The sequence below is a fragment of the Callospermophilus lateralis genome, unplaced genomic scaffold, assembly GCF_048772815.1.
Source record: "Callospermophilus lateralis isolate mCalLat2 unplaced genomic scaffold, mCalLat2.hap1 Scaffold_10143, whole genome shotgun sequence".
In the NCBI taxonomy this organism is placed as follows: domain Eukaryota; kingdom Metazoa; phylum Chordata; class Mammalia; order Rodentia; family Sciuridae; genus Callospermophilus; species Callospermophilus lateralis.
The window spans coordinates 1-27,484 of record NW_027510318.1 but is presented as its reverse complement, the minus strand read 5'-3'; the positions used below and the strand labels follow the sequence as shown (position 1 = coordinate 27,484).

The window sequence follows — 27,484 nt, the reverse complement described above, 5'->3', positions numbered from 1 at the left end:
GCTGAGGGCCCTGCACCTCTGCCTGAGCAGGACTCTTCCCAGTGGAACATCCCTGGGGTCCCCCCTTCGCCCAGCACAGAGGCTCACTCACAGATGCCGCCTGAGGGCCATCCTGCCTGCTGTCCCCCGACTGAGGGTGACCACAGCTCTCTGCACAGCGGGTCTGTGTGGGGTGGGCAGGACAGGGTGGGGTGCTGACCACTGACCTTCCACTCTCTCCAGGCACCATGCCAGAGGCGTCCGCCCCAGGAGTGTGGGAGCCGGGCAGGGCTCCCTGTACACACTCTATGCTGACTGCTCCATGGTCAGACAGCTGGACATCCCCAATGGCTGACTGGTCCCTGGACCATCACACTCTCTACCACGTGGACGGCCTGGACTACTCTGTGCGGGCCTATGACTAGGACGTGCAGACAGGAGGCCTGGGTAGGGGCCACCGTTGCTAGCCCCCCACACCCTCCCCAGAGGAAGGCCTCCATGGCCAGCCCCCACACCCTCCCTGGATGGGGCTACCGTGACCAGCCCCCCCACACCCTCCCTGGGGTAGGAGCCTCCATGGTCAGCCCTCACACCCTCTATGGGTGGGGCTACCGTGACCAGCCCCCCTCACACCCTCCCTGGGGTAGGAGCCTCCATGGTCAGCCCTCACACCCTCTATGGGTGGGGCCACCATGGCCAGCCCCATGCCCTACCTGGGCGGGGCCTCCCTGGCCAGCCCAGCACGCCCTCCCTCAGGTATGGGCCTCTGTGGCCAGCCCCCCATACCCTCACTGGGGTAGGAGCATCCATGGCCAGCTCCCCACATCCTCCCTGAAGTACGGGCCTCCATGGCCAGCCCCATAAGCCCTCACTGGGCGGGACCAACCATGGCCAGCCCCCCACACCCTCCCGAGTCCCCTCCTGGGGTCCCAGATGCACCATGGGGTCTGTCACTCCCTCACGTTGTTGAGGCCACACTATGTCACCCCCTGGTCTGGGCAGTGAGGGGCCACACGCCTCTGTCTGTCCTGCCGCAGCAAACCCATGACAGGTGTGCCAGCTGGAGCCAGAGCAAGACATGCCAGATGGGCTGTTCATGGACACCACGGGGACATTCTGGGTGGCCTGCATTGATGGAGGCAGGGTGATCCGCATGGACGCCGAGACAGGTGTGTGCATAGGGCAGTCGGTCAAGGATGGGCCATGGGGTGCTCTGTGCCACAGTGTTCAGGGTCCAGGAGTGGGACCACTTGCTTGTCCAGCTACAGGGGGACCTGTGCAGATGGGCAGTGCAGGGAACACAGGGGCTGATGTAGAAAATGACCACAAACCAGCGGTTGAAAACTACAAGACCTTGTCCTCTCCCACCCTGGAGGGCGGAGGCTGGACCAGGGTCACAGGCTGAGCTCCCTGCACAGGCTCCAGGGGGCTCCTCCTGCCTCTCCAGCTCCTGGGCTCCAGGTGGCCCTGGGCTGGTGGCCCCTCCCTGCAGTCTCTGCCTCCGTGTCCACGGGGCTCCTCCTCTGGGTCTGTGTCCCCTCCTCTGTCTCTTGGGAGGACATGGCCATTGCATGAGGGCCCCCTGACCCAGGAGAAGCCCATCTCAGGACCCTTCACTAAAGACCTCTGCAGAGACCCTGTTCCCACACCAGGTCCCACTCACAGGTTCTGGGGTGCAGATGTGGACAGGACCCACCTCTTACCATGGTGTCCAGTTCCCTCCATGAGCTCCAGAGAGGCTCCTCCTGCCTCTCCAGCTCCTGGGCTCCAGGTGGCCCCTCACTCCAGTCTCTGCCTCTGTCTCCACAGGGCTCCTCCTCTGGGTCTGTGTCCCCTCCTCTGTCTCTTGGGAGGACATGGCCATTGCATGAGGGCCCCCTGACCCAGGAGAAGCCCATCTCAGGACCCTTCACTAATGACCTCTGCAGAGACCCTGTTCCCACACCAGGTCCCACTCACAGGTTCTGGGGTGCAAATGTGGACAGGACCAACCTCTTACAATGTGTCCAGCTCCGTCCAGGAGACTGGCCTCTCCAGCTCCTGGGCTCCAGGTGGCCCTGCTGACCCCTGCAGTCCATGAGGAAGGGCAGACTTGGGGATCAAGTGCTGCAGGTGCCAGGGAGAACCAGCCGGCCCAGGGCCCCACTGGGGAGTGGGCAGTCAGGCCACCTGGGGTCCAGCAGCAGATGGGTGGCTGGGCTTCAGGGATGTACCTGAGCTTTACTCACAGGGACGCGGCTGTGCACCCCGGAGATGCCAGTGTCCAGGGTGACGTCCTGCTGTTTCGGGGGGGCTGACTACTCCGACCTGTACGTGACCTCTGCAGTGGACAGCCTGAGTCCAGAGCAGCTGTTGCGGGAGCCGCAGGCAGGACACGTCTTCAAGGTCAGTGGGGTGTCCCTGCCAGGGTCAGCTTGGCTCCCGGCCATGGCTGCTCAGCCAGGTGTAACGCATCTTGACCTAGGGGACTGGAGCGGGCTTGGCAGCATCCATGGGGACATCTGTCCACCTGGAAAACAGCCCTCCTAAGGCCCCATGTGCCCTGCTGTACACAGAGACGTTTACGGGAGGTTTAGGAAACTGGTGTGGCTGGCACTGCCGTGGCTGGTGCTGCCGGGAGACTCAGCTGTGCCCAGGGACTCACCTCCACCCTCTCCTCCCGCAGGTCCTGGGCCTGGGGGTGAGAGGCCTTGCATCCTGCCACTTCTCTGGCTGAGGAACCCCACCGTCCAATGCAGCTTGAGCCAGGCCTCCGTCCCTGGGGTCAGGCCAGGCTCGGCTCTGGCAGGGCACTCCCTGCCTGACCGCTGTTCACAGCTGATAATAAATGTGGCCACCTCAACGTCATCTGTGCAGCTGCTGCCCTGGGATGTGGTCTCCCCTAGGACTGCCCCATGCTATGTCCAGTGTCACCCAGCTTCAGCTTGTAATGCCCCCGTGTGTTCTCCAAGGTCCCCACAGGTCACCTGCATTCCCCAGAACATGTGGCCACACTGGTGTCTCTGAGGTTGGCCTCTCTGCCTCCACTTGGTGCTGGGTCACTGAGAGCTGGAACCTGAGCATGGGCTGTAGCTGTGCTGGACGTGCACAAGTCCATCAGCCAGGGATCGAGCCGGACATCAGGTGCCTTCACAGCACTGGGCGCCCAGCGCCTCTACTTCCAAACAGCCCATTTACCCCTGGAAGGCACCTGCACTCCAGCAGTACCAAGTCCCCTGCCCAGCCCCATCACCTGCCCACTGCCTGTGTCTGGATGGCCTGCTGTGGATAGGTCCTGCCCATGGAATCCACACTATGTGACCCTCTGTGTCAGCTTCTCTCACCGAGCCCCAGGTCTCAAGGTCCGTCCCACTTGTAGCATGTGTCAGAGCTGAAGTCCTTTTCAGGACTGAGTAATATTCCATCGTGTGGATGGACTCGTCCTGTTCCCCATTCCTCCTCAGTGGACAACTGGGTCACTTCTCCTTTCTCACCCTTGTGCATGGTGCTGCTGTGAATGTTCACACACAAGTTTTCATTCCAGCGTCTGTTTCTGGGTCTTCAGGGACATACCTAGGCTAGAGGTAATGTGGAATGTGAACTCCCTGCATAACCCCAAGAGGCCCCTGCACACTGTCCCTGCACAGGGGCTCCACGCTACCCTCCTCAAATGCACATGCTAAGAGTGACGTAGAACGTTGAATCCCCGACTCCAGAGGGCTCAGCACAGAGCTCCTGGAGGTCCCCACACAGGTGGCCTGCAGCTGCACACGGCTCTGCTTGCCAGCTGCTGGGAGTCTCTGTCCTGGGGTCCCCGTGGTCATGGTGGCAGAGTGCAGCTTGTGCTGTGGGCAGGGGCAGGCAGTGCTGTGAACAGGAAGGCCGTCCTGGGGCTCGAGCCTCCATCCTGGGAGTGAGGCCTGTGTGGAGTTGGTCCTGGCCTAGTGGTCAGTCCTGGGGAGGGGCAGCTGGCCTGGGAAGAGGGAGAGACCTGGTCTCAGGTGCAGCCACTGATACAGGGTGCTGAGGGGCCAGGCGGGGACCTTAGGGAGGCCAAGCAGGGGCCCAGGAAGTGGGCATCCTCCTGCTGACCACCACTGTCCACTCAGGGGCTGGGAGTCCAGGAGGCAACTGTGTGGGAGACCAACTTTGACGTGACTGAGTCACACTCCCCCGCTGGGTGCTGAGGCGCTCAGTCACAGAAATGTGGCAGAGCTTTCCCCACCTTCTTGGGTTAGAGGGTGGGTGTCTGGGGCATGGATTTGTCTTGTTACAGCCCATGGGTGGACCTACACTCACCTGTTCCTTTGTGATATAACCCTTGCCCTGTTTAGGGTAGAATTTTCCATGGAAGTGCCTTGTGGGTCCCCTTCTCTTACTGTGTCCTTGGGTGTGGCCTACCCAGGTGTCAGTCAATCTGCTGACAGTGGACATCATGAAGATAGACTCAGCCCCCTGAAACCTGACCCCTTACCTCATTTGAATAGCTTCTCCTCAATAAAAGGGGTCAGTGCATGCTCTCTCTCTCTTCCTGAGGACCCTTAAGGTCAGAGGAGCCGTCACAACGACCCCAAAAAAAAAGGTATTTGTATCTCTTGTGTGGTCATTTTGCACAGCCCAGTCAGCCCAGTTTACCTGGAGTGGCCCCTGAGCCTTTTAGTTGCAAGAAGAGAAACCTGGCACATGATTTTGGAAATTCAAATGGAAATGAAACCCATTAAACGCTATTTGTCAAAAAGTGGTGATTTAACAAGCTTTGGAAACTATATTCAGTGAAATGAAAGTATATGCAAACCAAAATTTCCACAAAAATTGACTCATAATCATCCATAACTAAAATATGAAAAAAAAATTTAAGAGAATCAGAAGAAAATCCATGGAATCTTAGAGAGTGATACTGTGTGTTTGGTGTGTGTGTGTGTGTGTGTGTGTGTGTGTGTGTGTGTGTTCTGGAACTGGGGACCAAATGCAGGGCAGCACACATGGTGGACAACCTCAGCTACATACAACCTCAGCTATAATACTCAGCTACATCCCTAGCCCTTGGTGATGAGTTTTAACACACAATACTAAAAGTAAATTGGCAGAAGAAAATATTGATAGCATGGACTTTATAAAATCAAATTTTTACCAAGTGTGGTGTTGCATGCCAAGAATCCTAATTACTCAAAAGGATGAGGCAGGGGGGCTGGGGATGTGGCTCAAGCGGTAGCACACTCACCTGGCATGCGTGCGGCCCAGGTTCAATCCTCAACACCACATACAAACAAAGATGTTGTGTCCGACGAAAACTAAAAAAAAAAAATCAATATTAAAAAATTCTCTCTCTCTCTCTCTTTAAAAAAAAGACTGAGGCAGGGAGATTGCAAATTCAAGGCCAGCCTGGGAGATTTTTAAAGGGATGGGGTATAGCTCAGTGGTAGAGCACCTGCCTGGCATATGTGAGGCCCTGGGTTCAATCCCCAGCATCACATGAAAAAATTAAATTGTATACTCTGTGAAAGACAGAACAAAAAGAAAAGCTATAGACTGAGATAAATTATTTACAACATGCAATTCTCTCGTGCAAAAACCTCTTGTGAAGAAGCATACCACATAACTAAGGCAGACAAGGCCATCGAGGAGGTACAGCTAACTCCCTGTTCCTTAAGTGTGGGCCCTCTATAATGACTTCTTCCAGAAACACATACAACAGGGACATGCAGAGAACAGTAACTCCACAGTCAGAAACTTGAAAGGCACTCCCCATCCAGCTGAGCACACTCAATACTAAAGTGACATTCACCTTGAGGGCTTGAGATGACAGAGCAGCTCTCCACCTCTGTGACTGCTTCCCCCAGACCATGGCCCAAGTCTAGATGTGAGGAAAAACAAGTAAACTCCAAAGCAGAACAATCTAAAAATACCTGACAGGTCCTCCCCATGTGCCGAGGTCACTGGAACAAGGAAGTTCAGAGAAACTGTCACCCCAAGAGGAGTCTACAGAGACATGTTGACTGGATGTCATTTGGGGTCCTGGATGGGGTCCTGGAACAGGAAGAGGCAGAACTGAGAATCCAGAGGAAATACAACTTCAGTTATTTATAGCATACTAGTGTTTATTCTTCATGACAAATGGTCTAAGATGTTAATACATCTGAGATAGTGCACCTAAGTCATCACAAGGGCAAAGTCAGGTTGAGGCTTCCTTTGAAATTTCTGTATAAAGATAAAGATACTCAAATAAAACTTTAAACATGACTACATTTCCAGGCTGGGTTGTGGCTCCATGGTAGAGAGTTCACCTAGCATGCACAAGGCACAAGGACATGCCAGTCACATGCCTGTCATCCCAGTTACTTGGGAGGCTAAGGCAAGAGGATCATACATTTGAGGCTCACCTGGGCAATACAGCAAGACCATATCTCAAAATTAAATTTTAAAAAGGGCTAGGGATGTATGTAGCTACGTGCTTGCCAAGCACATACAAGGCCCTGAGGTCAACACCCAGTGTGAACAAAAACTCTCCAGGCCACACAACTGATCATAGACAACCATTGCAGGAATAGAACAGGGAAGAAACCATTATATCAACCTCCCAAAAATAATTAAAGTAAACCTGCACTTTGTTCAGCTCACAATGCTAACATATCTAACCTCTGCTTCTACTAATTTAAATATGATAATATTTTAAATATGATAGCTTTTTAAATATGATAAAAAGTGTATGTACTTTTCTAATAAACCCAGCAGATGTGCAATATACTCAACTCTGCTCTAAAAGCCAACTTATAAGCACATAGGGGCACAATCATTAGGATGAAATGTAATTATGGCACTTCACATGAAATAACTCTTAGTGTTAATAAACATATAACCTCAAAAGAAGAAATTCAAATTTCTGAACTCAAAACATAATGGTATATTTTCAATGCTACTTCAAACAGATACAAAACACAAACAGAGTTCTCCAACAAGAATTCCTGGCAATATACAAAGCATCATGCTCATCAGAAGACCCAATCCCTTGCTTGCAATGAATAAGAAAACAACTTTTTATAAATGTAAAACTTTAGGGCCTGAGGATGTTGCTCAGTGGTAGAGCACTTGCCTAGCATATGTGAGGCACTGGCTTCGATTCTCAGGACCACATAAAAATAAACAAATGTAGAACTTTAATAAGACATAGGGATATGCTTTCTAAATTGAAAAATAGAAAAGAAAATGTTTGTTTAAAAATTTATTTTTAGTAAAAAATATTTCTTAATTACACAACTCAGCTATTGACTTGTCTCTTACACATTGTAACGACTTGGATCCTAAGGAAACTTCATCTACAGTGGTTTTAAAAATCATGCAGGGGATGGGCTGGGGATGTGGCTCAAGCAGTAGCGTGCTCGCCTGGCATGCATGCGGCCCGGGTTTGATCCTCAGCACCACATACAAACAAAGATGTTGTGTCCGCCGAAAACTAAAAAATAAATATTAAAAAATTCTCTCTAAAAAAAAAAAAAAAACAAAGAATCATGCAGGGGACTGGGGTTGCGGCCCAGTGATAGAGCACTCGCCTAGCATGTGCAAGGCCCTGGGTTCAATCCTCAGCACCACATATAAATAAAATAAAATAAAGGTACTGTGTACAACTAAAAAATAAATATTAAAAAAAGGATCAGGTGGGGTTGTGGCTCAGCGATACAGTGCTTCCTTAGCATGTGCGAGGCCCTGAGTTAGATCCTCAAAAGCACATAAAAATAAATAAAGGTTAAAAAAAGAATCATGCAATATAATAGTTGACATTGAAATTTTTTCTTAGAAAAATTTCATCTAAATCTGGAAGAGATATTGTGAGATATATATATATATATATATATATATATATATATATATATGTAAATACATAATGTTTTTGAACATATCTCTGGATACCTCTGATGCTTGAGTTCTAGCAAATGACATTGTGTGTGTGTGTGTGTGTGTGTGTGTGTGTGTGTGTGTGTAAAAATATATGTGTGTGTGTATGGTGCTGGGATGGAACCCAAGGCCTCTCAATTGCTAGGCAAGTGCTCTGTCACTGAGCTGCATACCCAGTATGCAAAGACATCTCAATAAGCAGAAAATAATTAAAATCATTTAAGATTATCATGAGAATTTTCAAACAAGACAAGTCTCTCAATGGAAAACCAAGAAAGCAAAAAGCATATTTTAAAAATATTGCTGAGGGAAAACAGCAGAAGTTCACAGGATTAAGAATTCTGTAGAAAATTAAAAAGAACTGAAAACCTGGTGGACATGGGGCATTTCCTAGGAAATACAGACATTGCAAAACAACTAAATTAAGAAAACTCAATCGATCCATTAGCATAGCAAAGTTGGAACTGCTGCTGGGAGATCTCCCACTGGAAAAGACCCTGGGATCATTAGGTCTCACAGCTAAGTGTTACCTGACCTTTCACAAATTCTGATTTTATTTCAAATGTTTATGATCTAGATAAAAAAAAAAAGGTGACTTTCCTAAATTCAGTTCATGTTCCATCAAAGCCTGATATAGTCAAGATATTTCATCCATGTAGAACGTCAATGTTTATTCAACAGGCTATTTTGTGCACCACTGCAAATGTACTGTCAATTAGTGCCCTGAGCTGTGACTGAGAGAGGCAGGGCCTGGAAACAGGGTAGGGTCTGGAGGAGGGCCACAGTCTGGACAGGGCAGGGATCTGGAGAAGAGACATGGGGGCCTTGGGGGAGGGATCTAGGCAGAGTCTATGGAGGATGTGGTCTGGGGGATGGGGTGGGGTCAGGAGAAGAAAGGCAGGCCTGGAAGAGGGGTCTGGAGGAGGGTCAGAGCCAACAGGAGGGACAACAGATGGTGAGGAATACTGGCCTTGGTGGTCACTCACTCAGAGCCCCTAGTTCTCTAGCCTTCCATCCCAACAACCCACCTCAGGGAAACTGACCTGAGCTGGGTGGAGGCAGCAACAGTCTGCCTCACCCACCACCCTCCACCTGGTACAGTAGGTCCCAGCAGCTTCACTGAATCCTGGGCAGAAGTCCCTGGCCATCCACCACCCCTGCCTGCTCTGTACCAGCCACCATAAAGTGCTTGGAAGTAGCAGGTATTCCACTGAAAGAGGAGAGGACCCGGGTACGGTAGTATACACCATCATAATCCCAGCTACTTAGGGAGACAGAGAAATGAAAATTCTAAATTTGAGGCCAGTCTGGGCAATTTAGCAAGATCCTCTCTCAAAAAGAGAAGTGAGGGTGTTGCTCACTTATAGGGGTAGAGCACTTACATAGGATACATGAAGTCCTGAGTTCAAATCCCAGTCTTAAATATGTATATAATTTAAGGCAACGGGTACACTGTTTTTATAAGACCCAATTCCTTTTATTCTACGTTCATCTTATCATCATTTAAATGCATTATCACATTCATGAACAATGAATTATTTTGGCAGAAGCTGTAGAGCACTTGAAAACTAAAATGTAAGATGCTATTTATTATAGATCAATCAATTCAAGATAAATGATTTCTAAAATGAAGATGTAAGTCAGTGGAAAAGTAGATTGGGCTCATAGAAACCTGACTCTCCAACATATTGGTGCAGGGCAGGCACTGACTTCCTCAACAAGATCCATAAAATTCAAAAAATAAAACCAAGACGCAATAAGTGGAATGCCTTCAAATTAAAATGCTCTGACAAGTGAGGGAAATAGGATCATGAAGAGAGCCCCTCAGAATGGGAGAAAGTCTTTTCCATCTACTTTTCCAACAAGGGATTAATATCCAGAAATATAAATAACTCAAAACATGTAACAACAGAAAAATGAATAGCTCAACACAAAAATGGGTGAAAGAACTAAGCAGACATTTCTAAAAAGGAGAAATAAAAATGACCAAAAACATGGAAAAAAAAAAGGTTCAACATGCCTGACAATCAGAGAAATGCAAATCACATCTACATTAAGATTTCATCTCCAGTTAGAAGGGCAAACATCAGGAATACAAAACCAACAAACTCTGGTGAGGATAGGGAGAAAGGTACACTCACCTGTTGTTTGTGCAGACAAGTGCAACCAACCACTATGGACAGCAGTACAGAGATTCCTCAAGAAACTAGAAATGAAGCCATCACATGATCCAGCTGTTCCTCCCACCCATTTTTTTTTTGGGGGGGGGGTATTTACCTAAAAGAACAAAAATTAGCATGCTATAGGAATACAGCCATATCAATGTTTAAGCTAGCACAATTCTCAGTAGCCAAGCTATGAAACCTTCCCCGGTGTCTGTCAACAGATGAGCAGATAAAGAAAGCATGGCATATACACACATCAGAGTTTTACTCGGCCATAAAGGAGAATGAAATTACTGCATCTGCTGGTAAATGAATGGAACTGGAGAACATCATGCTACCTGAAATAAGCCAGACTCTGAAAGCCAAGGGTCAAATGTGTTATCTTATACACAGAAACTAGAGGTAAATAAGGAAATATAAAATGGGGAGATCCCATAAAGAAAGAAGGGAGGTCAGTGGAATAGAAGGGGGTGTAGGGTGAGAGAGGAGTGATGGGAAAACGGAGGAACTGCAGAATGAAACTGACCAAACGATCTAAGTACATATACGACCACACCACAGTGAATCCCCCCTCCATGTCTGTCTATAAACCACCAGTTTAACAAAACAATAAATAAATAGAAGGAAGACCACTAGAGAAAGGGGAGCAGGAGGACGGAGGTGGAGGGAACATGGAAATACTGGGGTGAAACTAAACAAATTATACTCCATGCATGTCCGCATACATCAAAATGGGCCCCACTATTATTGATAAGTAAAATGCACCAGGGCTGGGGCTGTGGCTCCGTGGTACAGCACTCACCTAGTACACGTGATGCCCTGGGTTTGATCCTCAGCACCACATAAAAATAAATAAATAAAGGTATTGTGTCCAACTACAACTAAAAATAATATTTAAAAAAATTTTCAAAAGAGGGAAGATGCACATATACTGACAATTAAACTGGAATTCTCTCAACCAAAGAAAAATGTGGTTTATGAGTTTAGTTTTGTGAGTTTAGTTCCATGAAATGTGGTTCATGAGTTTAGTACATGGAATAAACTTTCTTAATATTTTTAGATGTAGATCAAACAAACACCTGTATCTTATTTATTTATATGTGGTGCTGAGGATCAAACCCAGGGCCTCACACATGCTAGGCAATCACTCTACCAGGAAGCTTCAGTCCCAGCCCTGAAATACATTTTTAATAAATGAATTTGTTACAAATAACATACTAAACTGAAATAAAGTAGTGGGCTGGTAACACATGTGCTTTTCCATATTTCCGTGTTCTTTTCTATTACTTTGACACCATTAAAACAATAAGGAGGGCTGGGGTTGTGGCTCAGTGGCAGAGCACTTTCCAGGATGTGCGAAGCACTGGGTTTGATTCTCAGTATCAATAAATAAAACACAATCATGGACAACTAAAATAATATTTGAAAAAATAAGCAATAAGGAACACAAGTAATGGAGTCTCTCCTGGGCTTAGAACCCTCGTTCATCATTCCTCCTTCATCCCACCCAGGATCTCCAAGAAAAACCTGGGGTAACTGTAGGAAGATGATGAGGGGCTGGGGCTCCATGGTAGAGCAGTCGCCAAGCACGTGCAAGGCTCTGGGTTCAATCCTCAGCACCACATAAAAATAAATAAATTATATAAAGGTATTAGGTCCAACTACATCTAAATTTTATTTTAAATTATGGCAATATATACCTAATGTAAATTATTTTTAAAAAGACGATGAGGGTCACAACCTAGACCTGCTGCAGAGCTAGCCTGAATGAAATAGTGAAGGAGCAGGGCGCACAGCCAGGCTCTCCTCAGCTCAGTCCCAAGGTGGGGCTCTCTCCTCACCAACACCACATTTCCCACACCTGCTGCGGGTCATTCCAGAGGCATCTAGTGTAATTCCCTCAGGCAACTCAGAACAAGAGAGCTCCAGGCATCCCTAGAGACATGACCCACAGTGTCCCCAAGCCAGGCATCCACCGGAGGTAGCTCTGAGGAGAAGGGAGCTCTGGGCATCCCTACAGACATGACGCACAGTGTCCCCAAGCCAGGCATCACCCTCATGCAGTTCTGAAAATAAGGGAGCTCCAGGGGTCCCTAGAGACATGACCCACAGTGTCCCCAAGCCAGGTGGCTCCCTGAGGTAGCTTTGAGGAGAAGGGAGCTCCAGGCATCCCTAGATACATGACCCACAGTGTCCCCAAGCTGGTGTCACACTTGGACTGCTCTGAGAAGGGAGCTCTGGGCCTCCCTAGAGACATGACCCACAGTGTCCCCAAGCCAGGCATCACCCTCAGGCAGTTCTGAAAATAAGGGAGCTCCAGGGGTCCCTAGAGACATGACAATAGACCCAGCCTGATTCCCTCTTAAAATTGGGAACCATATTGCCACAAAGCCATGAAAAGCTAATTTTGGTTTCACTGTAAATTACTGCAGATTCTGAACCTGCTTGGAATGCCTGCCCGGGCCTTGAACTCCCCCTGCCTGGCCATCTGACCCGACAGCAGCCCTCTCTGAAACTGCAGTGACGCCCCATAAACCCTGGCCTTCCCTGGCCAGACAACGCCCCTCTCTGAGGCGCTAACGACCTTCATGAATTCTGATGTCGGGGCCAGCAAATGTGAACCACCTCTGTGCTCTGCTGTCCGAGTGTTGCTAGCTGTAACCCCCTTTGTGTAACCTTCTGGGCTATGGAGCTGCGCTGCAAGAAAGCTGGGGCTGTCTTTTCCCGTACTTTTGGGTGGGAGAAGCAGCCCGGATGGTGGAAATAATCAGCTTGATTTCATTTGATTTTAATTGGAGTCACTGGTCTTTTCTTTGCGTCCTGGTCTAACAGTGACCCACAGTGACCCCAAGCCAGGTGGCTCCCTGAGGCAGCTCTGAGGAGAAGGGAGCTATGGGGGTCCCTAGAGACAAGACCTCCAGTGTCCCCAAGTCCAGTGTCCACCTGAGGTAGCTCTGAGGAGAAGGGAGCTACGGGGGTCCCTAGAGACATGACCCACAGTGTCCCCAAGCCCAGTGGCTCCCTGAGGCAACTCTGAAGAGAAGGGAACTATGGGCGACCCTAGGACCGACAGTGCCCCCCAAACCAGGCGCCCACCTGAGGCAGCTCTGAGAAGGGAGCTCCAGGTGTCCCTAGAGACATGACCCCCAGTGTCTCCGAGCCAGGCGTCCACCTGAGGTAGCTGTGAGGAAAAGGGGGCTCAGGCCCTCCCTGAAGGGCGACCCACAGTTTCCAGGAGTCAGGCTCTGCCGAATGGGTGCTGAGGAGAAAGCTCACCTCTCACCCTGAAGGAGGAGGACTGGCGTCAAAGATGGCAGCGAAGCCCCTCCCCTGATGACCACGCCCCCCGATGGCCAAGTGCCCGGATAGCCACGTGCCCCATGGCCACGCCCCTAATGGCCACCCCTGATGGCCACGCCCCGCAGGACCCTGCTCATGCTCAGAGGTGGTGCCCACCCCTAGTTCCTGGTAAACCTCAGCCCTTTCTCCACTCTCAGCTGTTACTGGATAGAACCTGTCCCCACTGCTGTCACAAGGTCTGGCGGAGTTGGCTGTGTCACCATGGAGTGGAATCTCAGGAGAGGATAAAAGGGAGCCAGAAGCCCACCTCCCCATTTACCAGAGAGCAGGGAGCGGAAACTCCAAACCCCAGCCCTTGTGCTGCAGCAAAAGAAAATTTAAAGTCAGACACCAAAAGCCATACAGGAGAGGGTTCTGAGAAGTGACAGTGAGGTGGAAATAGACTAAGAGAAAAGTGAGGCTTCAGCAAGAGTACTCTCAAGGGGGAGAGTGGGCATCTCCAGGCAGGGAATAAAAGGAGACAAGGTTGTCCCCAAACTTCACTACTGTTGATGTTTTCAGGAGAACTGGGGACCACCTCTGTACTCTGCCCATCATGTGGTCAACTCCTCCTTCACGTTGGGCAGTGGAGTTGTTGACCTTAGCTGGTCCTCTCCAAAACTGTCACGGTGGCCATCCTATTTAAGGGGCTTCATCCACAAGTCAATCCGTGTTGATGTGGGCACTGGGGTCAATTGCTGCTCAGAAGTTACCTTAGTGTGACTGTGCTACTAAAGGGATCTTCTGTAGTGGCACCCCCTCCTCCACAGAAAATCTTAACTAACTTTCCCCAGAAATCTTCACCATAATTGATTTGAGGACTCTCAGCAAAAGAGTCTCTGTCTACAAGAGAGATCAATGTAGGTAAACTTCCTATTTTCCTGTTTCTCTATTTCACTTGGCCACTGCCCTGGAAGAAATCATCACTCCAGGTGCTGAATGCCCCATTACTAGTTTACCACAGACATTTATCCAGTTTAGTAGTTTGTAGAAGTGTGGGGAGCCACTCTGAATGACCCACACCTTCCAGTCCTGAAGCAAGAGACTCTGACTGATCATTTCAATCAATTCATGGTGACTTGGGCATTGTCCCAGCTCAGAAAGTCGAGGCATGTCTTCAGATGTAGGTCTCTCCCCTGAGGTTGAGCTACACTCACCTGTTCCTCTGTAATCCTACCCCTTTGCCCCGTTTGGGATAGAATGGTCCATAGAAACTCCCTTTGTGTGTCCCCTGCTCTTGCTCTGCCTTTGGGTGTGGCCTTCCTAGATGTCAGTCAACCTGCTGACACAGACATCAGGAAGCTAGACTCAGCCCCCTGAAACCTGAACCCTTGCCTCATTTGAATGGCTTCTCCTCAATAAAAGTGTTCAGCAGGAGTGTGTGTGTGTGTCTGTGTGTTCTCTCTTTCTCTCCCTCTCTTCAGACCCTTAAGGTCAGAGAAGCCATCACCATAGGACCCAAAGGAAAAGGTATTTCTCTGTCTCTATGTGATTATTTCACACAGCCCAGTTCACCTGGAGTGACCCTGAGTGTTTTAGTCATGAGAAAGGTGACAATTTGTGGCCCATATGGAACCCCAGGATGAATTTTAGAAATTTAGTGGGTTTGGAATTTCTCTCCAGAAGTTAAGCACACTTAGGATTGCAGAGTATTGTGGGCTGAATTGCAGAAAGTAAGTGAAGTAGAAGAAAAATCTGTGACATTAACTTTTTAATATTTGGGAGTAGTTTGTCTTTAGAAAGAAAAAAATTTATAATTCTAGAGACTCTAAATGTAAAGAATTATTAAGATGATTAATGGGATACGTTGTTAAGTCAGGCCTCCCCCATGGGGAAAGTGCTTTTGTGGACTTTTTTGGATTGTTTTTGTGAATTTTTTGTATTTTGAAATATTAGGTAAAGATTTTGGGGGGTTATATACTAGAAGTCTGTGCTTGGAAAGTGAGAAAAGGGAAAGGAGGATTTTCTGATGAGACTTGATACAAGGATTCTTTAGCTGTGGAGGAGTGAATGTTATTTTTGTGAATACTCAGAAGGTTTATACTGAACCTGTTTGCTACATTCTTGTCCTACTGAATCAGAAAGGCTGGAACTCAGCCACTGAGGACAAAAGACTTTAGCTGCTGTTCCCTGTGGGGTCTGTACCTAGGCTCACATCCAGCAGTGCTTTTAACCCTTAAGCAACCTGGCCTGGTGCCAAATGAAGACTGCCCTAAAATCTGAGAGAAACACTGGTGTCTGCCGTTAAAACTCACTTTTAAAATCCTCCATGCTACAAGGAAAAGTACAAAACACAGGAGAATACAAGCTGCAAGCGCAGGTCGCAGAGACAAGGCCAGCTGCTACCCATCCCTAGGATCCTGCCCAGATTGGGGATAGAGACAAATCTAACAGAGTCCCACCAGCTAGGGGAGCTCAGGGAACCCTTGCCTGACTGTGGGCAGCAGGCTCCATGCTGTTTTCGTCACCATGGTAACCACTGGAAGCCTGGCAGAGTGGGCTTCCTGGTCCCGCCTCCCACATTTCAGTTATTTTTGAATTAAATAACCTGACTTTTCTCTGTGGTTATGTTACTCAGTAATGCTATTGATGGGCGGTTTCCAACTATGCTTTTTTATATTTTGCTTTTAATTTTGAAGGTTATGGGGGTGCACTTGCTTGTCGCAGGAACAAAAGCCGGCAATGTTCCTGTGATGAGCATAAAACCCTTACTCTCATTCCTGACTAAGTAATTACCAAAAAATAAACATAAGGGTCTTATTTCAGCGACATCATGTGACATCACACATTTATTTATGCACTCCTAGTTAAAAGTAAATTAAAATGGATCCAAATATCTTAAGAACCACGTGGTTACATAAAGTTAATACAATTATAAGTTATGCCCTGATTATTAATATATTTTTCTAGGTACCTGGATAGCCTATAGTTCTTAATTCATAAAATGATTAGCATATATGTCAAATTGTTTAGTTAATATATATTTATCTAATTGCTTTTCTTCAACAGAAAACACATGATTTATATACTTCTTATACATGCATTTATCTGATGTTCTGCCTTAGCTCCTCTGCTTCTGTTTACAGATATTTTAGATACAGACATCTTAGATAAATATATTTTACTATAAATTTGCTTTCAAGAGAGAATAAAACCTTCAAGTAATCTCTAGTTCTCAAAGTTATTATACAAATTTTTTTCTTAAAAATTTTTAGTTTAGTTGTCGTTGGACACAATATTTGTATTTTTTTAATGTTTTCAGGTGGTGCTGAGGATTGAATCCAGCGCACTGCATGTACTAGGCAGGCACCCTACTGCTGAGCCACAACCCCAGCTCCTGTATAAACTTTTATAAGATGATAAACAAATATAATTCTATCTTCAGAAATATTCAAGGGCTTTAACTATATTTTCATTGATATTTCTTCTTATCAAAGTACAAAAATTTGTTTCGATTCTAAGGTTTTCAAAAATTACTCCAAAGTATAACCAGGAAAAATTCTAAAAGGAAAAGATTCTTCAACTGAGAGGAAGCACACATTGGAGGTCCTAAGAAGAATCAAAAAATCATCTTTGGGTGATACAATGTCTTCTAGATTTTAACTTTAAAAGTATTTTCCTAAACCAGAAAATCTTTATATCATCATCTAGACAGATAATATAAAAAGATAAAACAATTAAAAAAGAGATTTATATGTACTGTACTGACTATCAAAATTTTAACTGATCAACTCAAGAATATTTCAGGCTATTTCCCTAATTTTACTATGCTAATGTGAGCTAACATTTTGTCCATATTTTGACATGATAAAAACCTATTAAAATGTTTTTATTTCCTTTAAGGAAGATCTTTATTGCCCAATGATTCTTACTGTTTAATGTGATAAAAATAAATAAATAAATAAATAAATAAATAAATAAAAGACAAATCCTGTAACCAGGCCTCTGGCCCTGAGCTGGAGCCTCACTGCGATGGCTACATCTCTGAGAGAAGTTACCAATCAGGCTCCATGGTAAGAGCTGGCAGGGGAGGAAGGGAGGGGAGAACCAGCTCCCCCCTTCTCAGTCGCTGTCCTTGAAGGGTTAACTTGCCCACAACAGTGAAAGACAAAGCTGCTTGTGTGTGAACTTCTGCAGACTGGGAACTTCTGAGCCCCTCCCCTTACTTGCTGGGTATAGAGTTCTGAAACTACTGAACTCAAAGTTCAGGGGGATTGATTGATTACACCAAAAGCTGTGCCCTCTGAACCTGGCTATAGACAAATAAAATCTGCTTTTTGTTTGGTGTCTTGCCTGGTCTGTGCCCTGCAGCACTTCCTTTCCAGACAAATGGAGCCACCTTTAGCCATGATTTCTAGCTTCCCACCAACCTCAGTGGACAGAGTTAGTCCCATTACTCCTTTCTCTTGACATGTCCTCCCATTAGCTCCTCTGCTTCAGTTTATTTCTACAAATTAACTACCACCTTTGCTTTCTCATCTACTTTGGGAGTAGTTTAAAGAACTCTTGGGACCTTGCCTGCATTTCACTGCTCATTGCTAGCTACTACCTAACACCTGCACCCCAGCCCTGCACTCCACCAGGCCAAGCGCTGCTGCAGCCAGGGGCCAGGTGGGCAGGGGTGCAGACATGTGCAGCTGCAGGAGCTGGGAAATTCACTCATGAGCCCAACAGAAGCCCAGAAACAGCCCACTGCAGAGGCCTCTGGGAAGTGAGGTGTTGGAGACAGAGCGACTTAGCCAGAGGCTGCCCCATTTTCAGATCATGGTTTTTCAGAAAAGAAGTTAAGGCTGGATGCAGTAGCACACACCTAAAATCCCAGTGGCTCTGGGGGCTGAGGCAGGAGGTTCATAAGTTCAAGGTTAGTCTCAGCAATTTAGTTAGACCCTAAGCAACTTGGCAAGACCCTGCCTCAAAATAGAAACTGAACAGGGCTGGGTTGTGGCTCAGTTGTTAAGCACCTCTGAGTTCAACACCTGGTGGAAAAACAAAACAAAACAGTTTAATCTCAGCCCATGGTGACCACTGCCAAGGGGAGGAGAACTGACTTCAGATCAAACCCTCTGATGATTCTGGGAACACAGACTTCAGCCCCTGCCTTGGGGCATTCTAACTAATTCTAAATAATTCATTCTAGATGATTCAGCTCTAGTCATGGATGCCCCTGGGAGCTGCAGGCTACACTTTCATTCAGAATTCCCAGGGATTCTTGACTGTGAAATCTGGTGTTCTGCCCTCACACTGTAACCACAGAGGATCTGAGAGCTGTGTGACACATGCTGTCCAGGCACCTGGAGGGCCCTGGCAGTGTCACCTGGTGTTCTGCCCACACACTGTAACCACAGAGGACCATGGGGCTGTGTGCCACGTGCTGGTCCAGGCACCTGGAGGACCCTGGCAGTGTCACCTGGTGTTCTGCCCACACAGACCTTAGCACTAAGGACCATGGGGCTGTTTGCCACGTGCTGGTCCAGGTGCCCTGGAGGACCCTGGCAGTGTCACCTGGTGTTCTGCCCACACAGACCTTAGCACTGAGGACCATGGGGCTGTTTGCCACGTGCTGGTCCAGATGCCCTGGAGGACTCTGGCAGTGGCATCTAGTTTTCCTCCCACACAGCCCTGCCATAGAGGACCATAGAGCTCTTTGCCCCACACTGGTCCAAGCACCTGAAGGACCCTGGCAGTGTCACCTGGTGTTCTGCCCACACACCCTAGCCACAGAGGACCTGAGAGCTGTGTGCCACATGCTGGCACCTGGAAGACCCTGGCAGTGTAGTCAGGTGTTTTGGCCATGCAGGCCTCACCCCAGAAGCCTACAGAGGCTGCAGGTACCACATACTCCAGGATTCTGGCCAGTGCAGTCCAGTATTCTACAATGTGGCCCTCATTGCGAAGTTTCTGTGAGGTGCTACATGGGGGCCCCTAGGATTCTGGGAAGTGTATTTGGCCCATGCAGCCCTCACCATAGAGGCTCCTGGGAGCTGCTGGGAGCCATCAGCCAAGTAGGTATGACAATTTCCTTGCCAGTGTACCCCCATGTTTCTTTAGTGGAAGGACTCATGGAAATAGGACATTTTGCAGCGACATTGCATGTAAGGTGACCTTGCTCAAGGACCAGGGCGGATCCGTGTGTTCTCGGTTTAGGATAATCCGAGTTTAGGATTAAGCGTTCCCCATTTAGAATAGGGCATATCCTGCTGCCTGAGTTCCCCTTGAGTTCTCACGGGATTCAGAATATATTTGGGAGACAGAAGCCCAGTGGAGGTGTGGATTTGGGCAGAGAACGTGGATTTCCCCAGAACGTGTTTGTAGAGGCCGGTGTGAGTTCGGGAATAAAGAGTTGCTGTTTGAATCTACAAAGCTGTGAGTGGCTCGTGATTTGTGCCCAGCCAGAGACTGCGGCAGGGAGCTGCAGGCCCCCAAGCACCCGGGACCTTGGAGCTCTGTTGGTGCAGCCCACATTATGATGGCACCTTAGAACTCTGAGCCCCCAGGAATTCTGGGCATTGTAGTCTATACTACGCAGGCAGCCCTGACCTCAGAGGTCTGTGGGCCATTGATTATTCTGGGTGATGCAGTCCGTGCTATCTAAGTGGATCTCACCATCAAGGCTCCTGGGATCTGCCTGGACACCCCAGATGCTTTTCCCTGAAGCCCTCGACAGGAAGGTGTCTGGGTGCCCAGGACTCAGGGTGAAAGACCCCAGCCCAGCAACCTTAGGCTTAGTTACAAAATTATTAGGGCACGTCACAAACCTGCAGACAATGTGTTTTTCAGATAATCAGTTAAGTGTGACCGATTGAAAAGGGAAAAACAGGATGGTTGGGAAAGAGCAGAAAAACAGATTCCAGGGCATGCCTGAATAAACAGGGGCTAATAAGCAGGAATAGAAAATGACCAAGAATGCTCATATGTAACTGTCATGTGGTATTTTTCCAGAAACATAAAATGAAAAATAACTTTACCCTTTAGGTAACCTATATGCTGGGTTCAAAATAACCAATAAGAAACCTGTTGCTTACCGCGCGAGCGAAACCTGCCCCTTGACCCTATAAAAAACCTGTACCCCAAAGCCCGGTGTGCCAGCTCACCGAAGCTCCGGCTGAGGTTTCGCTGAGCACCCACAGGCGTCTGTGTCTGAATAAACCTCTTGCGTTTGCAGCCAGTGCCTCATGCGTCTTTCTTGGACAGGGAGTCGGTGGGTCTTTCAAGGGATTCTGGGCAGTGTAGTCTGGCCTTCTGCACAGCCCGCACTGTGAAGGCCTCTGGGACTTGCAGGCTGCACACTCACCTGGACAACACCTCCCCCCAAGGATTCCAGGTAGTACAGTTAAGTTCTCTGCCCTCCCGTTCTCACCACAGAGGACCCTTACAGCTACAGCCCTTGAGGGTAGTGAGTCATGTAGTTCTGCCCACTCACATCAGAGGGTTCTGAAAGCTAAATTCCCCCTTAGGGTTGTGGGTCCTTCAGTCCCAGGGCTGGCTTAGTCACCAAAGAGGGTTCTGGGAGCTGTAGTCCTGAAGATTGTGGGTAATGTAGTGCAGCTCAATTACTATAAAGGATCCTGGGAGCTGCAACCCCTGAGGATTGTGGGTAATGTAGTGCAGCTCAATTACTACAAAGGATCCTGGGAGCTGCAGCCCCTGAGGATTGTGGGTAATGTAGTACAGCTCAATTACTACAAAGGATCCTGGGAGCCGCAGCCCTTGAGGATTGTGGGTAATGTAGTGCAGCTCAATTACTACAAAGGATCCTGGGAGCTGCAGCCCCTGAGGATTGTGGGTAATGTAGTGCACCTCAATTACTACAAAGGATCCTGGGAGCCGCAGCCCCTGAGGATTGTGGGTAATGTAGTGCAGCTCAATTACTACAAAGGATCCTGGGAGCTGCAGCCCCTGAGGATTCTGGGTAATGTAGTGCACCTCAATTACTACAAAGGATTCTGGGAGCTGCAGCCCCTGAGGATTCTGGGTAATGTAGTGCACCTCAATTACTACAAAGGATCCTGGGAGCTGCAGCCCCTGAGGGTTCTGGGTAATGTAGTGCAGTGTTCATGCTCAATTACTACAAAGGATCCTGGGAGCCACAGCCCCTGAGGGTTCTGGGTAATGTAGTACAGTGTTCATGCTCAATTACTACAAAGGATCCTGGGAGCCGCAGCCCCTGAGGGTTCTGGGTAATGTAGTGCAGTGTTCATGCTCAATTACTACAAAGGATCCTGGGAGCTGCAGCCCCTGAGGGTTCTGGGTAATGTAGTGCAGTGTTCATGCTCAATTACTACAAAGGATCCTGGGAGCTGCAGCCCCTGAGGGTTCTGGGTAATGTAGTGCAGCTCAATTACTACAAAGGATCCTGGGAGCCACAGCCCCTGAGGGTTCTGGGTAAGGTAGGGTAGGTTTGGCCTGCACAGTTTGGCCTGCACAGCCCTGCTGGGAGGACCACAGGAGCTGCAGACCCCATGCTTTCCCTGGTTCCCTAGAGATTCCAGGTAATGTTCTACCCACACAACCCTCACCACAGAAACTCTGGGAGTTACAGGGTTTGCAGGGATCCCCAGGGACTCCAAGCACTGAAGCCTGGTGTTCTGCCCTTGCAGCCCTGCCCCCAGAGGTTCCTAGGAACAGCAGGCATCCAAGGGTAATGGGTGGCACAGTTTGTCATTTTGTCAGTACAGCCATCACTCCAGAGGTCCCTGCAAGCTGCAGGTCCCCGAGGGTGATGGATACTGCCTTCTGTCATTTGACCTATGCTGCCCTCACTGCAGAGGGCTCTGGTGACAGCAGGCCCTAAAGGATTCTAGGTAGGACAGCCACCATAACCTTCGCAGCTCTCACCCCAGAGTCTCCTGGGAGCTGCTGGCTGCATTCCCACAAACCACCCGGGAACTCTGGGCAGTGCCCAGGAAGATTCTTCCTCATGTTTTCCTCACCTGGACCTCGGTCATCCTAAATCCACAGTGGAGTCTCCATGGGTAGGTGCCAAGGAGAAGGAAGCCCTGGTCCCCACCTTAGGCAGAGTCCCCAGGCATCCCCAGGCCGTGGTGTCTCTCCACATGTGTCCCCAGGATAAGGAAGCCCTGGTCCCCACCTTAGACATATCCCCCAGGCATCCCCAGGCCATGGTGTCTCCCCAAGAGGGTCCCCAGGATAAGGAAGCCCTGGACCCCACCTTAGGGCCCCCAGGCATCCCCAGGCCATGGTGTCTCTCCACGTGGGTCCCCAGGGTAATGAACTGCTGTTTCCCACCTTAGGGCCCCCAGGCATACCCAGATGTGGCAGCTCCCACCTGGGTCCCCAGGAGAAGGAAACTTGCAGAGGACACACAGAACACCACTCCCAAAAGCAGGTGGTGGAGACAGTTGTAATGCGCGCCCCCTGCTGGCCGCCATGGGCAGCGCAGGGCGCCGGAGGCTCAGCCTTCAGAGCTGCCTCTGCACACCCTAGTGCCAGTCAACAGAGAAGCTCGGAAATTCATAGTTCTGATGATTTCCGGTCATAGTTTCATAAATCAAAAAGAAAGAGGGATGGGGTGGTATCAGTGGCAAAGCTCTGGCCTAGCACATGTGAGGCACTGGGTTTGATCCTCAGCACTGCATTATATAAATAAGATAAATAAATAAAGACATGCTGTCCATCTACAACTATAAATCTAAAAAAAAAAAAAAAAATAGAGCCTTCCTATATCTTGGTCAGAATGGATGGAGATAGAAAGCTGCAAAGTACATGGCCCCTGGGCAAAATTCCACTGATTTCCTATATAGTAGCATCATGTAGAGGAAAGAGCAGAATGTGTAAACTGGAATAAGAGAATTTTAAATGTGTTAACATGTAAAATAGCACCCCCCAAATTGAAGTACCTGCTTTCATAAAATCTTGAAACAGTAGAAAGAAATCAAATGCAATATAAATCAATGCAGAGATATTCCTTGCTCAGGTCTCAGTGTCGTTAAGATGAACCTCCTCTGCAGATTCAGTGCATTCCCAGTGAAATTCCCAGCAAGCTGTTTCTGAACCTAGGATCCAGACGCACCTCAAGAAGGCACACAACTGCAGCCCAGAACCTGTCAAAATACTCCAGAGACTTGCGTTTACAATGCGAAACTGCAAAACTCTAGAAGATGTGCATGACCACATGCTCCCTCTGTCTGCAGCCAGGCTCCTCCTAGGGTGCTCCTAGTTCCTCTCCTGGTTTCCTCCAATCTGCAGCCTCAGACAGGGATGGGGGTGTGTGCACGTATGGAAAGGCGCGCAGAGGTGCATGGGATGGCTAGGGACTCTGCGTGTTTCCTGGGGGGCTGAGGACGGGCACTCCCCATGGCAGCCAAGGCAGAGCAGTCACTGCCTCTGCCCTCTAGAGTCTGGGGTGAGGGGGCTTCCTTGTGGGGGATGCATGAGCCCAGACCTCCTGAGGCAGGTAGGCAGATGGTGTTCCCCCAAGTCCACACACCCTGCTGGAAGCAAATCCCCTGAGCTCAGGGACTCAGCTCAGTTTGTGCCTCATGTGCAACACCCCCACCTCCACCTCGTCCCTCAAAACAACTGCCTGAGGAAAGCTCAAGGCTTCCAAGAAAACTTACTCTGTCCTGGCCAACACCTGAGGACAGGCCCCAACCTCCCTTTCTCCATCATTTAATAGAAAGGACTTGCAATTGACAACATGCACCTCTTGCAACTCAGAGGGGCTCAGAGCCTGAGAGCCATTACCTCGAAATACAATCATCCAGCAGGACAGGTTCTCTCTCCCAGTCTCTGGGGGAAGACAGAATTCTTAGACCACTGCCACCGACACAGCTGGCCTAACCGCGTTCACAACGACTGACTCTACTTCTTACTTCACCGAGCCCCAAGCTGAACTCTTCCCTCCTTCCCCCTTTATTATGCCCAAATCACCTCTGTGCAGACCATAATGGAACGGCTCTTTCCTCTACCCTCAGTAGCTACCTAGTGAAATCTGACCCACTGCTACATCTGATGTCCAGTTGTACCCATCGGTGACATCACAGACGTGGACATCATCTGATGTCCAGCTGTACCCATCGGTGACATCACAGATGTGGACATCATCCGATGTCCAGCTGTACCCATCGGTGACATCACAGACGTGGACATCATATGAAGTCCAGCTGTACCCATCGATGACATCACAGACGTGGACATCATATGATGTCCAGCTATAACCATCGGGACATCACAGACGTGGACATCATCTGATGCCCAGTTGTACCCATCGATGACATCACAGACGTGGACATCATATGATGTCCAGCTATAACCATCGGGACATCACAGACGTGGACATCATCTGATGTCCAGTTGTACCCATCGATGACATCACTGCAGTGGACGTTCAGGAGGAGAGTTAAGGAGACCACCTTCCTAAGCGCCATCCTCTGCACTCTGCCCCTTCAAGCACAGCTGCAGCCCGTGGAGCAGGCAGAGGAAAGAACACGCCTGTCCCAGTCAGCCCTGGGTGGCCACCTGCCGCTGGCCAGCACTCCACACAGCACACCAGACTCCCACCTCTGTGCCCAACTGTGGGAGGCAGGAAACCCAAGCTGCCGGCAGCAGAGGCCCCTGCAGAAGACGGCCCCAGGCATTCTGGGCATTGCAGTCCAGTATCCTGCCCGGGAAGCCCTCGTTGTGATGGCCCCTGGAGCATTCTGGGTATTGCAGTCCAGCATCCTGCCCACACAACCCTCACCATGATGCCCACACTCCTGGAAGCCGAGGACCCTGAGCATTCTGGGTAGTGTAGTCCAGAGGTCCGCCCTCACAGCCCTCACCATGGTGCCCCACCTCCTGGAAGCCGAGGGCCCCAAGCATTCTGGGTAGTGTAGTCCAGAGGTCTGCCCACGCAACCCTCACCATGATGGCCCCTGGTGCATTTTGGGTATTGCAGTCCAGCATCCTGCCCACGCAATCCTCACCATGATGCCCCCACTCCTGGAAGCTGAGGGCCCCGAGCATTCTGGGTAGTGTAGTCCAGAGGTAGGTCCACGCAACCCTCACCATGATGCCCCCCATCCTGGAAGCCAAGGGTCATTAGCATTCTGGCTAGTGTAGTCCAGAGGTCGGCCCATGCAACTCCCACTGTGATGCCTCTCCCCGTAAGCCACAGCCCGATCATTCTGGGTAGTGTACTCCAGAGGTCTGCCCATACAACCCTCACCGTGATTGCCCCACGTCCTGGAAGCCAAGGACCCTGAGCATTGTGGGTAGTGTAGTCCAGAGGTCTTCCCACGCAACGCTTATGGTGATTTCACCCCCCTTCCTGAAAGTCGGGGGCCCCAAGCATTCTGGGTAGTGTAGTCCAGAGGTCTGCTCATACAACCCTCACCGTGATTGCCCCACGTCCTGGAAGCCAAGGACCCTAAGCATTGTGGGTAGTGTAGTCCAGAGGTTTTCCCACGCAACCCTTATGGTGATTTCCCCCCCTTCCTGGAAGTCGAGGGGGGCAAGCATTCTGGGTAGTGTAGTCCAGAGGTCTGCTCATGTAACCATTACGTGATGGCCCTCCTGGGAAGCCGGGGGCCATTCGCATTCTGGGTAGTGTAGTCCAGAGGTCTGTCCACGCAGCACTCACCAAGATGGACTCCCTCCCCCGCCAAGCAGCAGGCCCCCCTGGGATTCTGGGTGGTGTGCTTTGGCGCTCTGCGGTGTCACTACAGATACCCTGGGCAGCTGCGGGCGGGAGGATTCTGGATATTGTAGTCAAGGGTTCTCCTATTCAGCCCCCAATACAAAGGATCTGTCGACCCCTCAGCTGTGTCCATAACAATCCTCCTGGCCCCTCCTGGCGTACACTAAGGGGAGCTGCACCCCACTAATGGGACACCAGGTGGGACCTACTGGGAGTTCCGTAAAAATTGGTCACACAGGTGGGCCCTCAGGTGCTGGGCAGCGGGCAGGAGCCATGCTGTCTCGAGGGGCCTGTGATGAGGGGGGATGACCCCTGGCCTTGCCATACTAGCCCAAGGTCATCATGCATTCCAGGGTGGCTGCTACCAGGCAGGACAGAAGCTGCAGGCCAAGAATGTTGACATCCCAGTGACACCTGTGTTCCCTGGAGATAAGGGGGACAGGCCTGACCCTCAGGGCTCCTGCCCCCTCGTCTGCCTGGGGGCTAAGCTCTGAGGGGACCAACAACCCAGGCATATAAAGGGAAACCTGGGGTCTGGGAGATCAAGGCCCCTGGCCTGAGCTCAGAGGGACTCGAGAGGGGAGAGCGGGGGTCCCCAGTGGAGGCAATGGAGGGACACTGGTCCCTGTTGTTTAGGTACATGTCAGCTCATTGCTCTGGCTCAGCAACCCCACCAGCCTGCACCCAGCCTGCCTCCTGGGCAGCGGGCGGTGTTTCCTCATCACAGCTGGTTGGACACAGGGCTGGCTCCTGTGTGCACAGGCCCTCAGGTCCCCTGGGAGAGTGGGTGGTGGGACATGGGATCAGATATTGGGGTGAGCAGATGCCACCTGGGGAGGGGGGAGGGGGGAGGGAGAGGAAGCTGATCAATAACGGGGTGATGGGACATTATGGGGAACGGGTGGTCAGATATAGGGTGGTGAGACATCACCGAGTGTGTACGGAGAAACCCGAGAGACAACGCGAAGGGCCCAGGGAGATGGAAGTGCAGAGACTTCACGAAGAGAGCCGAGTGTGTACGGAGAAACCCGAGACACAACGCGAAGAGCCGAGGGCGGCTGAAGTGCGGAGACTTGGCGAAGAGAGCTGAGTGGCCTTGGAAGGGCCGAGTGTGTATGGAGAAACCCGAGAGAACAGGAAGAGCCGAGGGTGGCGGAAGTGTAGAGACTTCACGAAGAGAGCCGAGTGTGAACAGAGAAACCCGAGAGAACACGAAGAGCCGAGGGCGGCTGAAGTGCGGGGACTGACGAAGAGAGCCGAGTGGCCTCGGAAGGGCCGAGTGTGTACGGAAAGGGCCGAGGGTCCAGGGCAGAGTGCAAAAAGGGGACCCAAAGAGCCGATGTTGGCAGGGAGTAGTCGAGGGCCAAAGAACCGGTTGAGGGGCGGCGCAGAGTGTCCAGGTCCTGAGCGGACCGCGGCGGGCCACGCAGAGGGCACCAGGAGGGCCAGAGGCGGTGGACGGGCGGGGGCGGTCGGCAGGCAGGGAGGGGAG

General features: G+C 49.9%; 1 long non-coding RNA gene across 3 annotated transcripts; it reads left to right on the top strand.

Annotated features, from left to right (window-relative positions):
• The first annotated feature begins 21,760 nt into the window (after nt 1-21,760).
• On the top strand, nt 21,761-23,205 carry LOC143386926 (uncharacterized). Of its 3 annotated transcripts, none has more exons than XR_013089744.2 (3): nt 21,761-21,841; nt 22,181-22,324; nt 22,604-23,205. It is a non-coding gene; the product is annotated as an uncharacterized LOC143386926 (long non-coding RNA). The 3 variants fall into 3 exon arrangements; XR_013089743.2 differs by having other exon boundaries at nt 21,768-21,841; nt 22,118-22,324; XR_013089745.2 differs by having other exon boundaries at nt 21,769-21,841; nt 22,193-22,324.
• The last annotated feature ends 4,279 nt before the right edge of the window (nt 23,206-27,484 follow it).